This window comes from Vitis vinifera, chromosome 7 (genome assembly GCF_030704535.1).
Source record: "Vitis vinifera cultivar Pinot Noir 40024 chromosome 7, ASM3070453v1".
Lineage (NCBI taxonomy): Eukaryota > Viridiplantae > Streptophyta > Magnoliopsida > Vitales > Vitaceae > Vitis > Vitis vinifera.
This window is the reverse complement of record NC_081811.1, coordinates 17,182,279-17,198,539: the sequence shown is the minus strand read 5'-3', so window position 1 is coordinate 17,198,539 and position 16,261 is coordinate 17,182,279. Positions and strand designations below refer to the sequence as shown.

Genomic DNA, 16,261 nt, shown 5'->3' with positions numbered 1-16,261 from the left:
GGATCTCACAAAGTTTGTTGAAAGAAGATAAAGACTTTTTTGGTCTTCTCATGTCACCCCTAGGGTCCAAGCAACAATGCATACAATAATTGGCGAAAGTGGAAGATTCAAAAGAGTTTTATAGAGAGAGAAATCATACTCTTTTTATATTTATATAATATGGAGAGAGAAATCAAGCTTTACTTAGTAGTAATTATTTTTTTTTTAATCTCTTACAAAAAATCAAGGATATCCTACAAAACTACAATATAGTTTTACATTTTTTTATTACTTTTAATCATGTAGAGTTATATGCACAAATAGTCAAGAATGGCAATTAGTTATATTTTTAAAAAAAATTTAAAAGAAATTATATTACTATTTATTGCAAGCTACTTTATAAAGATTGATATTAGTGGATGAGGAATAAACTAGTCATCCTATCATCTTCAAAATTGTATCTTAGATAATTAAAGTAGTGCCACAAATTCTTAAATGAAAACGGTTTTTATTTTTTTATTTTTTTGTGAAATAAAATAAGGAAAGCATTTCTATTTCAATTTCTTCTAATCCTATGAAATGGTTAGTATATGTGGTTCATCACTTTAGATAACATGTATTTAAAGTGAATATATATATTTCTAAAGAAAAAGATAAGTCTTACTCTCCCCTTATCTTTTTATCTAGTCAATATGATTAAACTTCATTTTTTTTTTAATTGCAAGTTGTTTTCTTTTATTAGATAAAGTGGTATGTCTCATATGATCTTATAAGACCAAAGACCTCTGTGGTTTTCCTCCACCAAAAACTACAAGTAGTCATATGCTTTAGATAACATGTATTTAAAGTGAATAATTTTTTTTTTAGAAAAGAAAAAAAGATAAGTCTTACCCTTTCCTTATCTTTTTTTCTAATCAATTTGATTAAACACTTTCTTTTTTCTTTTTTCTTTTTCCATCGTAAATTGTTTGATTTCATTAGATAAAGTGGTGTCCCACACGGTTTTGCAAGGCCAAAGACATTTTTATTTTTCCCCTTACCAAACACCATGAGTAGCCATGTGTTTTAGACAACATGTATTTAAAGTAAATAATTTTTTTTGTTATTTTAAAAAAAAAAAAAATTAAGTCTCACTCTTCTCGTTTTTTTTTTTCTAATCAATTTGATTAAACATTTTTTTTTCTTTTTTCTTTTTTCAATGCAAGTTGGTTTCTTAATTTCATTAGATGAAGTGGTGTGTCCACACAATTTTGTAAAACCAATGACCTTTTTGGTTTTCCTTTACCAAACATCATAAATAGTCATGTGCTTTAAATAACATGTATTTAAAGTGAATAATTTTTTTTTAAAAAAAAAGGAAAAAGAAAAAAGATAAGTCATACTCTTTCCTTGTCTTTTTTTCTAATCAATTTGATTAAACATTTTTTTTCTTTTTTCTTTTTCATTGCAAGTTGTTTTCTTTCATTAGATGAAGTGGTGTGTCCCACGGTTTTGTAAGACCAAAGGCCTTTCTAGTTTTATTTTTATTTTTACCAAACACTATAAGTAGTCATGTGCTTTAGATAACATGTATTTAAAGTAACTGAATTTTTCCCTTTTTTTTTAGAAAAAAAAAAAAGAAAATAAATCTTACTTTTCCCTTGTCTTAAACACTTTTTTTTTATTTTTTTTATTGCAAGTTGGTTTCTTTCATTAAATGAAGTGGTATGTCCCATATGGTTTTGTAAGACCAAAGACCTTTTTGGTTTTTCATTTACTAAACACCATAAGTAGCCATGAATTTTTGTCACTCTTTATTTCGAAGATTTAATTCAAAATATGTTAAGAAACCAAAAGCTTATACATAATATATATGTTTTTTTAGTCTTTTTATTTGATATTGGTATCTTTCTTTCTTTTGATATTTACATTTATTCTTGATTTTTGTGTATCTCTTGGCTTAGGTTGATCCCAAATTTTTTTCTAGGCCATAGATTGGGCTATTCTTTTTGGGTGTTCTCTTAGCCCATATATTAGGGTATTCTTTTTGGGTGTTTTCTAAGCCCAAATATAAGGAGCATCTAGGGTTTCTTTTATGTATGTTAAAAATTTGAAAGTAGAAGATCCTAGAAGAGAGAAAATACGAGTTTTTTTTAAGGTGAATATGAAGGTTCTTCCATCAACCTTTTAGGAAAACTACCATGGTATCATCTTCCATTCTCTACTTGTTTTTGTGTTGATGGATTCTACCTCAAGTATTGATATATGTTTCCACTAGTTATCAGGGTGAAGAAACTAGCAAAGATATGTATTCCCATTTTGATTGAAAGGGAAGAAATTTTCTTCGTGGTTTTTTACCTCATTCAAGAGAGTTTTTTAACGTTATATTTGGTCTCATTTGACTTACGAGATCTTTAATGATAAATAAACTACTTAAAAACCGCTTATGTCATTTAGGAAGAGAGATTTAGCCAATCACTTATAACAAAATACAATTAGTAAATTATAAATTTTTTATAACTTTTGTATTTGATTCTTATCCTTTTTTATAAAATAATGATTTTTTTATTACAATCCTTTTTATTATAAAATTTTACTTCTTTTAAAATAAAACACTTCTTTAAGTTAAAATATTTTATTATTAATTTATTAACATAATGAATAAAATTCTAAAAAATTTACGTAAAATTTTTTTAATACTTTAAAATACTCATTTTTAAGCTAAGAGTCTAAAAGCTTCACTATTTTATATAGAAGTTATTACCATCTTCCTTTATAAAAACAAAAAATAAGAAATATATTTGAACGACACTAAGTTTTGTTTTAATTATTCATCTTTTAATAATAGAAACATGAAGGAGAATTAGAAGAAAATAATTTTTGTAGAGAAAATAGTCATATAAAACAAAATTCAATTCCCATATTTTGAAATGATATTATACAAAAATTTCCATCTTAAAAGGTAGAATCATAACAACTAATGAAAAAATATCCTTGTGCACATCACCATGTAGAGAATATTAATATCCTTGTATAAAAGTTCATGCTTCTCTTAATGAGTTGAGACCACACTATATGTCTTTGAAAACTCATACTTGTAGATATGTAGCCTCTATTTCTCTTTAGAGATGCATTATAATATTGACTTCATCTCAATCATCTCTAAAGACTTCCACCTAGAGATAGACCATAAAAAAGAAGGTTTCAATAAGGATAGCACAATGGCCATGTTACAAAGTTCCTAATAGAAGTATATAACTAACATGAGAATCACAAACAAGCAACACATGATTCATATCAATGAAACTTAAACCATGCTCCTCAGCATACTCAAAGCATGACATGATTAAGGACTTTAAGATATACATATATCATGATTTTTTACTTGTGAAATGAAAGGGTTAATTTAACAAAAGTTTTGGTTTAGCAAAATGAATAGCCACAATTTGATAATTAATTTTGATTGCTCATTCATTCTTCCATGACTCTTATTATCTCTATCTAAGACTAATTTTGATTGTTCGTTCTTTACATGAATTCTACCACTAATAAGATGATTCGCAAAAGAATGGGACATAGAACAATTAAGACAAGAAGTTTTAAGTTTTAGCTCAAGGATTAGGATTTCATTAAATCACTTAGCCATAGAAACAAAGAAGAGAAAAAAAGTGACTTACCAAATGCTTGACATAAATATCTGGTCATCATCAACTATTCTCTTACTTGATGTTAGTATCTTGCACAACATATCCAGTCAAATTTTATTTCTTTAAGAGTTTGCAATCAAATTTACTTGAGCTATATTACCATCGTCCCTTATGCATATATCATACAATATATGAGACAAATATTTTAAAATAAATCTACTTTATATTATAAGCACAAAACTAATAATTACCAGATATGCATATATATATATATATATATATATATATATATATAAAAGTAATAATTTTCTCATAACTTCTAATTATAAAATTTTTTATTACAATCAAATGGAATATTTGCATAACTTTAGATTTTTGAAATATTTTTTTATATTGCTTTTAGCTGTATAATTGTAAAAAATTGTTATGTACAACTTTTGACCTTAGATATACAAAATATTAATGTTTTTTATTATAAAAATATGTAAATGATATCTATTATTCATTTTCATAGCTTTCACTCCATAAATTATTTTACATGATTTTATTGCAACAAAATGTAAAAATAAAAATTGCCTAACTTCAAACTATAACATATTTTTTCACATAAATTTTGGTCATAAGAATTTCAAAAAATTGTATAATAAGTCATATAAGTTTCAAATATATATATATATATATATAATAGATAAGACAAATTTAATTGACAATAAAGGAAATCCCTTAGATAATGTTTTAGATTTTTTTAAAATAAAAATAAAATTATAAAATCTTATCTAATAATAGATCTTAATATTATACCGATTTAAATTCATTATATTCATAATATAGATGATAATAAATAAAATAAATCATTTACCATTGAAAATAAATAAATAATCTTAACTAGGTAGCATGATTGAAAATAAAATCATTATAAAATTTAACTAATAATGAAAATATCGATTTTGATGAATATATCGATAACTCCATTTTATAGATATATCGAGAAATATTTTGACACAAAATATAGTTGAGACAAAATTTTGGAGAAATTTTTTTTAAAATGATATAAAAAGTAGTAATCAACATTTTTAAATTGTTTTATTGATATATTCAACAATAATATCACGTATATGTGTAAATAATATGAATTTTCTAAGTATACGTACATTAATTATTAAACTACATTAAATATTATTCGACAATAATATTATAACATATGGTAATAATATTTCCAACTTGAAGATATATTTAATATTAAAATTATAATATATTTAATTCAAATATATTCAATGATATAAAATAAATGATGATATACTTATTGCATCTCGATTTATAATTTTTTATTTATTTTTAACAACCAATTAAATGAAATTTAAAAATAAATTAATTAAAAATAATTTATTTTTTCCATAGATATTTATATCTATATTTACTAAAATTAAATTATAAAAATAATAATATATAAATCCTAGTGCCAAACTCTTTCTTATAATTTTTTTTTTTATCTTTTTAGTTTATTTCTTAGAATTTTATTTTTTTCTCTTTTCGTTTTTTCTTCTAATTATTTTATTTTAAGACAGTTATTTTTTTCCCCAATTTTTTTATTTTATTTTTAAACTTAAAAGTATAAAACAGAAAAATAGAAAAAATAAAAACAAATGAGGTGGGATGGGTTAAGGAAGGAAAGAAACAAGGGGCAATGTGAAACATGTTGCATGTGACCATGGGTTTGACTGGTGATGGTTACTGACAGGGAGGTATGGAGGGGGTAATTTCGAAAATACAAATATAAACAGTATATAGTGCATGAAATATATAATATTTTTCTCATTACCAGGCAAATATCATATTTCAGTTATATGGGTTTCCAAAACCATATACTTCCCATATAACAACCTTTAAACACAATTCTCCCTTGTATTTTGGGGCTTCCAGAGAATTATTGTTTATTTGAATCATTTATTCACCAAGTCAAAAAGTAATGAATGGGGGTGGTCACTTCACAAGGAAAAATTGCTTATTGACCAACATAGGTGACCCTTTTCTTGGCATTTTCCGTGTGCATTGTTTTTATGGGGCTTGTCGAGAATTATTGTTTATTTTAAGTTATATTTTATATGAGTTTCATTTTTAATAAAAGAGTTTTTATGACATCATTATTTTCTTATCATATTCACATCAACATATCATAAATTTATTTTCAATATAAATATAAGTAAGATGATACATTATTTAGTTTCTTGGGTGGGAAGTTGAAGATACTAATACCTCGTAGGAAAGATTGAAAAAAATAAATAACTGCATATGTCATCAAATAAAACACTAAAGCGATATTTAAAAAAAATAGTAATTTTTAAAAATATGTTTTTTAAATATGACAATTCAAAAAAAAAATATTTTTAAATATAGGATAGTTTGGAATAATCTAATTAAAAATTGCATTTTAAAAAGATAAGTTTAGATGAATTTTAAAGTTATTTTTTGAAAAGCAAACTTCAATATTTAACGTAAAGTTATCTTTTTAAAAGACGACTTCCAATTGATGTCTTAAAAAATGTTGTAGATTTGGAAGTAGTTTCGAATCTATCAGATTTTAATAAATATTTTAAAAAAATGGTATTTTTTTTTCCAAAATCCAATGGACAATTAGTATTTTACCATTGTTGTGAGAAAGATGCATGACAATTTCTGAGTCTTTTCTTTATTAAAAAAAAAAAAGAAAAAAATGAGAGTTAGGTTGACTTTTTGTCATCTTGGAAAATTCTAAGAAGGAACGATACTTTGTTGATTGACATAAGTGACCTCTTTCTTGCCTTTTTTCCTTGTACATTATTTTATGGGGCTATGTGAGATTATTGTTTATTTTGAGTTATGTCTTAGATGATTTTTATCTTTAATAATTAGAAATTTCATGGTATTATAATTTTCTTGTAAATGTTATACAAATTTTTACTCATATTATATCATAAATTGTTTTGAAAATAAATAGAAATAAAATTACAATTTTCTTAGTTTCTTATATGGTAAAATGAAGACACTAATACCATAATTCTTATAACACAAGTGTTTCCAAGAGTTAAATAAAACTATTACTTATTCTATAGAATAAATATTTAAAACTCATGAGAAGGACCATTAGCATCTTAAAGTCAACAAGTCAACACATTAAAGATCATTCCATCTTTTTTGTGTTTTCACAGTTGGCATATTGTCCTTTGATATCAATTCCTTTTCATTTGTGGTTGGCTTTAGTACCAACAAATCGACACTCATTTTTCTTTTACTTCTATTTTTTTTTAGGAGTCAAGGTCTTTCCATGATTGTTCTCTACTTTTTGCTTTTCATTTTCTCATTTTCCCACTCAATAACAATGTCTTTGATGAAAAGTTGATTGGGTTTCTAAGACACCTTCTCATATATATATATATATATATATATATATATATATATATATATTCTTAAAATTCAAAACAAAATATAGGAAGTAATTTCTTATTGATGTTTACCATTTACATAGTCCCTCTTTTTATTGTCAAATTATTAAAAAACTAAGGTCACAAGAGAAAATTTATATAAACAAGTTCTTAAAAAATTATATAAAACAATTATTAATGAAAAAAATTATTTTCCTTTTTTAAAATACTTATTTTTTAATACCAAGATCAAAACTAAAAGAGCATCTAGACATGCCTCCTTTACTAATATTAGGAAATTCAAAATCTCTCTACTTGATATATTGAGGCCTCTAGAAAATTATGAAAGAACATTTAGCTAACTACTTGGTGAAGGATTTATATGATTAGTAATTCAAGGAGTGAAAAAAATGAGTACCACAACTTAAATTCAAGGTAATAGGTAGAATGTAACTAATAAATTTATATATTATATTATACCCAATAAAAGGTATAGAAAACTTTAATCTTGACACAAGAAGAAACATGAAATTTCCACAAAATTTTCAAGAAATTTAGGTCAAAGGGATAAGGAAACATGGAATTTCTATAAAATTTTCATGAAATTTCATTCAAAAAATGGTAATGCTAAGAAATTAACAAAGTTTAAATCCTCAAATGTACCTTTACATTGAAGGACTCATATTGGTGGACAATATTATCCTTCTTCTTAATTATTTCTTTTTTACTTTTATATTTTCATCAATTCTATGTGACTAAGTAGAGGATCTCACAAAGTTTGTTGAAAGAAGATAAAGACTTTTTTAGTCTTCTCAGGTTACCCATAGGGTCCAAGCAACAATGCATACAATAGTTGATGAAAGTGGAAGATTCAAAAGAGTTTTATACAGAGAGAAATCATACTCTTTTTATATTTATATAATATGGAGAGAGAAATCAAGCTTTACTTAGTAGTAATATTTTTTTTTTATCTCTTACAAAAAAATCAAGGATATCCTACAAAACTACAATATAGTTTTACATTTTTCTATTACTTTTAATCATGTAGAGTTATATGCACAAATAGTCAAGAATGACAATTAGTTATATTTTTTAAAAAAAATTAAAAGAAATTATATTACTATTTATTGCAAGCTACTTTATAAAGATTGATATTAGTGGATGAGGAATAAACTAGTCATCCTATCATCTTCAAAATTGTATCTTAGATAATTAAAGCAGTGCTACAAATTATTAAATGAAAACGTTTTTTATTTTTTTATTTTTTTGTGAAATAAAATAAGGAAAGCATTTTTATTTCAATTTCTTCTAATCCTATGAAATGGTTAGTATATGTGGTTCATCACTTTAGATAACATGTATTTAAAGTGAATATATATATATTTTTAAAGAAAAAGATAAGTCTTACTCTCCCCTTATCTTTTTATCTAGTCAATATGATTAAACTTCATTTTTTTTTTGAATTGCAAGTTGTTTTCTTTCATTAGATAAAATGGTATGTCTCATATGATCTTGTAAGACCAAAGACCTTTGTGGTTTTCCTCCACCAAAAACTACAAGTAGTCATATGCTTTAGATAACATATATTTAAAGTGAATAATTTTTTTTTTTTAGAAAAGAAAAAAAGATAAGTCTTATCCTTTCCTTATATTTTTTCTAATCAATTTGATTAAACACTTTCTTTTTCCCTTTTTCTTTTTCTATCGTAAATTGTTTGATTTCATTAGATAAAGTGGTGTCCCACATGGTTTTGCAAGGCCAAAGACCTTTTTGTTTTTTCCCTTACCAAACACCATGAGTAGCCATGTGTTTTAGACAACATGTATTTAAAGTAAATAATTTTTTTTTGTTATTTTAAATTTGATTAAACATTTTTTTTCTTTTTTCTTTTTTCAATGCAAGTTGGTTTCTTAATTTCATTAGATGAAGTGGTGTGTCCACACAATTTTGTAAAACCAATGACCTTTTTGGTTTTCCTTTACCAAACATCATAAATAGTCATGTGCTTTAAATAACACGTATTTACAGTGAATAATTATTTTTTTTAAAAAAAAGGAAAAAAGAAAAAAGATAAGTCATAGTCTTTCCTTGTCTTTTTTTCTAATCAATTTGATTAAACATTTTTTTTTTCTTTTTTCTTTTTCATTGGAAGTTGTTTTCTTTCATTAGATGAAGTGGTGTGTCCCACACGGTTTTGTAAGACCAAAAAGGCCTTTCTAATTTTTATTTTTATTTTTTACACCAAACACTATAAGTAGTCATGTGCTTTAGATAACATGTATTTAAAGTAATTGAATTTTTCCCCTTTTTTTTAGAAAAAAAAAAAAGAAAATAAATCTTACTTTTCCCTTGTCTTAAACATTTTTTTTTTCTTTTTTTTATTGCAAGTTGGTTTCTTTCATTAAATGAAGTGGTATGTCCCATACGGTTTTGTAAGACCAAAGACCTTTTTGGTTTTTCCTTTACCAAACACCATAAGTAGCCATGAATTTTTGTCACTCTTTATTTCGAAGATTTAATTCAAAATATGTTAAGAAACCAACAGCTTATACATAATATGTTTTTTTTAGTCTTTTTCTTTGATATTGGTATCTTTCTTTCTTTTGATATTGGTATCTTTCTTTCTTTTGATATTTACATTTATTCTTGATTTTTGTGTATCTCTTGGCTTATGTTGATCCCAAATTTTTTTATAGGCCATAGATTGGGCTATTCTTTTTGGTTGTTCTCTTACCCCATATATTATGCTTTTGGGGTGTTCTCTAAGCCCATATATTAGGGTATTCTTTTTGGGTGTTTTCTAAGCCCAAATATAAGGAGCATCTAGGGTTTCTTTTATGTATGTTAAAATTTTGAAAGTAGAAGATCCTAGAAGAGAGAAAGAATAGAAAAAATAGGAGTTTTTAAAGGTGAATATGAAGGTCCTTCCATCAACCTTTTAGGAAAACTACCATGGTATCATCTTCCATTCTCTACTTGTTTTTGTGTTGATGGATTATACCTCAAGTATTGATATATGTTTCCACTAGTTATCAGGGTGAAGAAACTGGCAAAGATATGTATTCCCTTTTTGATTGAAAGGGAAGAAATTTTCTCCGTGGTTTTTTACCTCATTCAAGAGAGTTTTTTAACGTTATATTTAGTGTCATTTGACTTATGAGATCTTTAATGATAAATAAACTACTTAAAAATCACTTATGTCATTTAGGAAGATAGATTTAGCCAATCACTTATAACAAAATACAATTAGTAAATTATAAATTTTTATAACTTTTGTATTTAATTCTTATCCTTTTTTTTTTTAATAAAATAATGATTTTTATTATTACAATCCTTTTTATTATAAAATTTTACTTCTTTTAAAATAAAACACTTCTTTAAGTTAAAATATTTTATTATTAATTTATTAACATAATGAATAAAATTCTAAAAAATTGATGTAAAATTTTTTTAATACTTTAAAATACTCATTTTTAAGCTAAGAGTCTAAAAGCTTCACTATTTTGTATAGAAGTTATTACTATCTTCCTTTATAAAAACAAAAAATAAGAAATATATCTGAACGACACTAAGTTTTGTTTTAATTATTCATCTTTTAATAATAGAAACATGAAGGAGCATTAGAAGAAAATAATTTTTGTAGAGAAAATAGTCATATAAAACAAAATTCAATTCCCATATTTTGAAATGATATTATACAAAAATTTCTATCTTAAAAGGTAGAATCATAACAACTAAGGAGAAAATATCCTTGTGCACATCACCATATGGAGAAAATTAATATCCTTGTATAAAAGTTCATGCTTCTCTTAATGAGTTGAGACAACACTATATGTCTTTGAAAACTCATACTTGTATATATGTAGCCTTTATTTCTCTTTAGAGATGCATTATAATATTGACTTCATCTCAATCATCTCTAAAGACTTCCACCTAGGTAGACCATAAAAAAGGAAGGTTTCAATAAGGATAGCACAATGGCTATGTTACAAAGTTCCTAATAGAAGTATATAACTAACATGAGAATCACACACAAGCAACACATGATTCATATCAATGAAACTCAAACCATGCTCCTCAGCATACTCAAAGCATGATATGATTAAGGACTTTAAGATATACATATATCATGATTTTTTTACTTGTGAAATGAAAGGGTTAATTTAACAAAAGTTTTGGTTTAGCAAAATGAATAGCCACAATTTGATAATTAATTTTGATTGCTCATTCATTCTTCCGTGACTCTTATTATCTCTATCTAAGATTAATTTTGATTGTTCGTTCTTTACATGAATTCTACCACTTATAAGATGATTCAAAAAAGAATGGGAAATAGAACAATTAAGAAGAGAAGTTTTAAGTTTTAGCTCAAGGATTAGGATTTCATTAAATCACTTAGCCATAGAAACAAAGAAGAGAAAAAAGGTGACTTACCAAATGCTTGACGCCAATATCTGGTCATCATCAACTATTCTCTTACTTGACGTTAGTATCTTGCACAACATATCCAGTCAACAAAATTCCAAAGAAGATCCAATTACATGGGCATATGCTTCTTGAGACCATTATCATTAATATCCATACCATTGGAGGAGGGTTGAGCTTGATACCTTCTGTGTGGTCACAGATTATGTCAACATGAATATTGGTAATTCCAACAGCTGATCTATGGTCACCCTTATTCCCTTTTTCTGGTGCCTTATCCACTTTGGAATTCCAGTACTTCCAGGAATAACAATATTAATTCTTGGTCCGAAAGAGAAAAGTTCAAGTATTTCTTTTAAATTGCTAACCCAGCATTCCAGATCCTACAGATATTTGAGTACCATGTAGGTCTCATGTCTGTATAAAAATGTCCATGGCCCATAAATATCGTACCTGAATTTCTGACTTGAAGCATTTGAACGGAGAAAAGCCGAGTAGATATGATGGACTTAACAAACCTAGTATACTCAATGGAAGCTATGAAATTGAGAGAATGGTCTTGCAGTGACACTAGTCAAGGATTCTCAGCTTATGAAATTGATTAATCCCAAACGGTATGTTACTAAATGGGTTTCCCCTAAGCCATTATTATATTTGCAGTGATGGCAGGTTTTTACAATGACTCAAGACTCAAAAATTCAAGCTCCTTCAAATGTTCATTTGATGATGGCAGCTCCTTTACAAAACCAGTGGGTAGTTTTGTTGATGGATCCCACACTTGATGGTATCCAACAGGAACATGTGTGCCTTAGCAACTCTCAGAGCAATGATGCCATTTGCATCAGTTGTTTCCCGCAATTCAAGCATTTGATTACCATCTTCAGCAGTCTTTCTCCTGCTAGCTTATCCCACAGGATGAACATTCAAATATCTGATCAAGCATAGAGTCTCATATGAACTTTTTTCTCATCAATAACTTCTTTTAGATTTCAACTCTTCAATCTGTCTCATTGCAGCCTCTAGTTTGGTGTTGATGTCTAAGTTTTCCTGATTTCCATTTCAACCATTGCCTTCTCAATAACTTTAATTCTAGTTTGCAATACCTGCAAGTCTGAATATCCATCTGACACCATGACAATTTGATCTTCACTCAAATCTCTACCCCTTTCAGCACACAGTTGACTCACCGATTTATCGTCCTTTTCTTCCAGTGTCTGCTTTCTAAAACTTAGTGAGTGAAAGGGTATCTTTTTCCAAAGCCGATACAGAATCTCTTAGAGAGATGATGATCGGATATTTGCAGCCAACTGAGTTTTTGGTCCTCCATTGTCACCTTCCGATGTGTTAATCATTTCTTCCAGTAGTTCAATCCCTGTACCTATAACTGAGATCCAATTACCAACAGCATTCAGAGGGGCTACACTGATAGCACTATTGTTGGGCTTTGTCATGCTTGAGTGAGCAAAATCCTCTATTTCAAAGGACACAGAGAGCAGGGACCAGAAGTTTAGGAATGGTGAAGAGTATAGGGAAAGCCATGCACGAGAAGCCATTCCAGGAGGCTAAGGGAGAAAGCCCAATGCATCAAGCAGGACATCTGTTGCTCAGTTAGAACTGCATTAAGATAGACAACCCATGTGGAAGTAATTTTTGCAACCCAGTGGACAGATTCACTAGAAAGAGTGGCTTGGTGGATAAGGTAGTGAGAGGCCTAACCTAGAGGCCATTCTCATTTTTCCTATATGTGTGTAGCTTCATCTTGATGCTCTCAGGTGGACCCAATGGGTTGCTACCATAAAGAAAATTCTTAGAAAGTTAATATTAACTGCCAATCATTTCAAAGCAATGGATGGATTAATCTTGATGATCTCCACTATGTTATGTAATAGTGGTTTGTCACCAATAATCATTGCAAGAGCACACCTTCGCTTTAAAATGGTGAAAACGGTTTGAATATCTCACAACAATCTCCATATCAACAAGTTCTGATGCCAACTTCATAAAGTTATGACAATCTACACAAATTCAGATATTCTTCATAATCTTTATAATGTTCCCACTACAACACATGCTATCTACATTCATCAAAGCGAAAACCAAAGCCAGCTTCTCACTAAGGTAATACAGTTGCTCCTCTTTCTGCTCATCTACTATTTCATGCAGGGCCAAACTTATTTGAGGCACGTAACCCAAATCCTTCAATCCCCTAACTAGCTATTCATGCCTGGCGCATATGGCCTCTCTTTCTGGATGTTGTTGGCCTCTAGAGACAAACTCATGTAACAGATTTACAACCTCAATCCAACTCAAACCTGGTTCCTTTCTTACTGTCTTCCCTTCCATCTCCCTGCTTATTAATCTTGCTTCATTAAAATGACCATCTGTACAAAATATGTTTGACATCAATATGTATCCTAATGAATTATTGGGATCCAACTCCTTTACTTTCACTGCAGCTAACTTGGCCAACTTGGTTTCACCATGTTTCCTACAACCACCAAGCAAAGCACTCCAGACCACTGGATCAGGCTCCATTAGCATTTTAACTATAAGCTCCTTTACCTCAGAAATTCGACCAGCTCGACCTAGAATATCAACCATGCATGTGTAATGATCAGGTTGAGGAGCAATACCATGATTGTTAGACATTGTCTCAAATATTTTAGTTCCTTCTTCCACCATTCCAGCATAACTACAAGCTAAGAGGAGGACAACAAAGGTGGTGCCATCAGGTTGGGCATCCATTCATGAAAAGAGCTGCAATACCTCCTTACCTTGCCCATGCATAGCATATGCCTTCAACATTGAATTCCAATAAACTATATCATGGGATCCCATTTTGTCAAAAGCTTGCTTTGACAATGCAATGGAGCCGCACCTAGCACAGGCATGAATCAAGGCATTTGCAAGCACAGTGTCCTCCTCAAATCCAACTTTTAGAACATGTGACTGGACAGTCAATGCATGCCGCTCAGTTGCAAGACCAGCATAAGTTTTTAAGACAATGGAGAACATATGATGATCTGGAGCCAAACACTGTCGAAGGAACTGTCGAAAGAGGAGGAGGGCTTCTTCTGGGTCCCGTTCTGCAAACACTGCTATAATAGCAGTCCAAGAAACAACATCTTGATGGCCATCCAATTCCAAGAAGATCCTATAACAATCACTGACCTCTCCTCCTAGCCTAGAATAAGCCTTGACCAAGGCAGTGGCCACTTCAATTTCTGAGATAAACCCAATTTTTATAGTAAGACACTGCAATTAAAATCAACATTCAAAACCATCACCCATTCCACACGAGCAAGAAAAAATGCTGACCAGTGTGGCATAATTCCACCAAAGTGCATCTGTGAGAATAACTCAAGTGCTCGATTTTCACATCCATAGACTTGAAACCCTGCAATCATAAAATTCCAAGAAACCAAATTGCGAAACCCCATTGCCTCGTACACACTCCAAGCCTTATACACACTCCTGCAATACATCATAATAAGAGCATTCCCCACATAAACACAAGAATCAAAAGTAGTCTTCAACGCAAGCGCGTTAACTGCCGTCTATAATCGTCGTCCCCACAACAAGCGCTAATCACTCTGCCAAACGCAAACTCCATTGGCCGATGCCAAATTAACATGTCCTAAAGACCCTAGAACACCCATCAGGTCGACCATGCTGGGCATACCCATAAACGAGAGCAGTCCAGGAAACAATATTCCTCTCCAGCATTTCATCAAACAATTGGTGGGCAAAGTCCAATGACCCACATTAACATACAGGTTAACAACATGATTAGTCATGAAGAGGTTGAAATCAGATTTAGGGTTGTGTAAAAGCATGTGGCGGTGGAGAGCTTGGCCTTGGGGGAGATAACTGCGGCGGGCGCACGCGTGGAAGAATGCGGCGTATGTGTGATGGGAATGGACGAGTGGAGGTGAGGGAGTGATGGAGTAAAGAGCTTGAGAGCTTCTTGGAGGTGGCCTCGAGAGCAGAGAAGGCGAATGTGGTGGAGAAGATTGATGGCTTTAGAATTCAGGGAAACGCCGGCCATGCTGAAGCCTAGGAAGAAACCAGAAAAAACATCCCCGAATAACCCAAACAGCACCTAATGAATTACAAATTCACAGTACATACAGAGCCAATGAGTTGGGAATTTGAACAAGCCAAATAAATACAACTTTATTTGAAATAAAGGGAAGAAATATTTGTTGCAAGACCTCCACAGGCTTTTAAATAAGAAGTACTGTAAAAATGCCTTAATACTTTTTTTTTCTTTTTTTCTTTTATAATTTAAGTCCTTTAAAACTTAAATCAATTTTTAGTAAGATAATTTTATTTTAATTAAAATATAATTTTTGTTTATTTAATGTCAGTAGAAAATTCAAGTTTTTCTACTTTTTTCTCTTTTCAATCTTTAATTTGCTACAATTTTTTCAATCCAATTTACCACACAAAATAAATTAAATTTATTTTTTTAAAATTTTGGATAGCTTTTTGTTGAATGAAAATCGAATTAAGTGAGAAATGGAGTGTGAATTCATAGAGTTATTATTAAAAAAACAAATATGAGTAAAATAAGTTTTTTTTTTTTTTTTTTACTTTTTTCTTTTATTTTTAAGAAAATTTGGACCTAAATCTTTATCACAAATCACATCACAACTAACAATAATCTTCTAGGCTTGTAGATTGTATAATTTATAGTTGTTTGTTACATGACTATGACCAATAAAAATACACTTCTCATTTTTAATTATCATCGAGTTTTTTTGCATTGCATCAAACATATTAGCATATGTTATACAATCAAATACCTTTATATGACCTATGTTGAGTTTT

The 16,261-nt window shown here is 28.9% G+C and overlaps 1 protein-coding gene and 1 pseudogene across 3 annotated transcripts in view; both read right to left on the bottom strand.

Annotated features, from left to right (window-relative positions):
• The window catches only part of LOC104878102 (disease resistance protein RPV1), a 205,254-nt gene that overhangs the window by 59,862 nt on the left and 129,131 nt on the right, over positions 1-16,261 (bottom strand). The window lies entirely within an intron of this gene.
• LOC132254020 (pentatricopeptide repeat-containing protein At1g71420-like) overlaps positions 11,994-16,261 on the bottom strand; it is a 75,765-nt pseudogene continuing 71,497 nt past the window's right edge.